The sequence below is a fragment of the Schistocerca serialis genome, chromosome 6 (assembly GCF_023864345.2).
Source record: "Schistocerca serialis cubense isolate TAMUIC-IGC-003099 chromosome 6, iqSchSeri2.2, whole genome shotgun sequence".
NCBI lineage: Eukaryota > Metazoa > Arthropoda > Insecta > Orthoptera > Acrididae > Schistocerca > Schistocerca serialis.
In genome coordinates this window covers 119,447,910-119,450,511 of record NC_064643.1, presented here as the reverse complement: position 1 = coordinate 119,450,511, position 2,602 = coordinate 119,447,910, and the positions used below count along the sequence as shown (strand labels likewise).

The 2,602-nt window shown below is 44.6% G+C and overlaps 1 pseudogene; it reads left to right on the top strand.

The window, feature by feature from the left end:
- Nucleotides 1-1,882: 1,882 nt before the first annotated feature.
- On the top strand, nucleotides 1,883-2,000 carry LOC126485774 (5S ribosomal RNA; annotated as a pseudogene).
- Nucleotides 2,001-2,602: the final 602 nt, after the last annotated feature.

Genomic DNA, 2,602 nt, shown 5'->3' with positions numbered 1-2,602 from the left:
ATGCCTCGACGGGCATACGACTAATTCAATGGGAATGCGTACAATCGTTGATCCACATGCGGGAATACTATAATGTTGCGAACAAAGAGGTCACATCATCAGTGGTAAGTAGCACTTGGGAATTTGAGTCGGATGGGAAGCGTGTCTGGGTGGCCATAGGAGGTGGAGCACTAGACTTCACCCCTCGAGATCTCGGATTAAGGGAGGGGGGGAGTATTTTTCCTCGTTCCAGACGCTCTAGGACAGGCAAGGGTCCACTCTAGCTGCTGTCAAAATAAATACCAGCGATCTTCTCCGACGGTAATAGGCAGTCGCGAGGATAGGCTACCCACTCTCCCCCTTCTCGTAGTGTAACGGCAAACAGATAGCCGGCACTTTATAGACAGTCAGGCCGACACTCCTGCCACGGCCTTGCGCCATAGACCTAAGTTTCAACTTACACAAATAAATGGCTAAGTAAGTATTTAAGATTAGAAACAAAAGATTTTTAATTCATGGGGATCATCATCTCTTTTCAGTAAAACGGATTGCAATCTATCGCAAAACTTCGGGGCTGTATCTTTGCTCAACTTTGTACTCGCCCCCCCTCCCTCCCCTCTCTTTAACGATACACAAGTTTAATCAGTTGCACATTAATTACATTTGAAACAAAAATGGCAGTTAAGGTAACAGTTCTAGAGAAGCAGAGCACTTGGTTTCGAGTTCCAGTCTGCTCACATGTTTTCAAATGCAGCTGTTGAATTATTTCAGCGCCCAAAGTAGCTATGTCATATCAATTCCCATTTAATAACAAACATTTTAACGACATTTTGGCCTGTCGAGGCATGTATACATCATGGGTGGTTACAATGTCTGCGTTTATACAGTGTCCGTATCTTTATAACAGGTGCATGCACGTCTAAAGGAACATGCACTGTTCTGAAAGTGGACTCGCATTTCGCGAATCCGTTCCGTCATGTCAGAAGGACATTCTAATGTGAAGATACAGACATTGTATAAACCCAGACACTATAACCATTTATGGCAGCCTTCTCCCGCAAACCATCGGCAGCTACTCTAAGCTACTGTCTTCTCGCTGCCACCTCCACTGCCACTGGACTCTTTGTACATCACTCCGCTCTGCAAAATCTGTCGCCTCGCGCCGCTACACTGTCGCAGGACTCTGTCAGCAGTGCTCGACTACAGGTGATAGACTCGGAAAAAGTGTCTCTTGATATCTGTGCAGCTGTTGCCTGTGCCGTGTGGACCACTCGAAGTTTGTGCTCATTAGTATCATGTGCCACTGACTGCATTCTGTGACAAACGCCGAAATCCTGGAACTTCAAGTGTCTGTTCCTTCTACTTCGTTTATTTCCTTCTGGATTGTAATTGTTCCACTAGATAGAGATCCAGTCATTTAAACTGTATTAATATTTGATGGCTAATAAATACTGCAGTGGTTAAAGAGTTAATTTGTTGCTGTAGTTTACAGAACTGCGTCCAAAATGCATGGTGCCTGCATGCAATACACTCATTTCTCAACAAGAACGATATTTAAACAAGGAACCTAACATTGAACCTAACATACTACATAAATTTAATAAAACGGTCCAGAAATCGATCGCCTTGATTTACATTTCATTTGTTCATAACATCTTCAGAACTTCTTGTATGAATCATAATTGACAGGAACAACTTTAATTTTTCGTAAATATTTGACAAAGACGAGGTATCGGATACATTTAAAGGGGAGGCTGGACTGTTAATACAGTTCCATTGCACTGGATCTGACGATAGCAGATTGTTTTATTTGAAATGCGTAGTCCAAGAAGAAGCACAATATCACACGAATGAACGCTATAATTCAAGACATTATTAAACATGTTACCCTAATGAGCTAAGAGCCAACGGACTTGCTGCAGTGGTAACACCGGTTCACGTCAGATCACCGAAGTTAAGCCCTGTCGGGCTGGGTTAGCACTTGGATGGGTGACCATCCGGTCTGCCGAGCGCTGTTGGCAAGCGGAGTGCACTCAGCCCTTGTGAGGGAAGCTGAGGAGCTACTTGACTGAGGAGTAGCGGGTCCGGTCTCGGAAACTGACATGCGGCCGGGAGAGCGGTGTGCTGACCACATGCCCCTCCATGTACGCATCCGATGACGCCTGTGGGTTAGGGTGACATGGCGGCCGGTCGGTACCTTTGGGCCTTCATGGCCTGTGGCGTAGGAGGTAATGAGCTAAAAAATAGTTCTCACACAGTCATACAAGCTATAAATGCAATGTTACCTGAAGACTTAAGTCACGTAAAACGTCTAATTAAACGTTAAGTGTAACTGCAAGCTTGCGTTGTTCGCAGAAGCGAATGAAAATGCATACCATGCAACAGCTCGGTAGTGAATGAAGCAGAAGGGATGAGCGCAAATAATCGCAGTAACTCGATTGTGACGTATCGTCTTAACTGCGATCTGACGCAGTGTCAGACGAAGTGGCGTCACGGAAGGGAATACCTGCTGTTTAGGTGTAGACAACCGTGTGAGACTAGCTAACAGGAGTATATGTAGGAATATAGTTATACCACTGAAGTGATTAATTGTGTTGTGGATTAATATTTGAGTGACCAAATA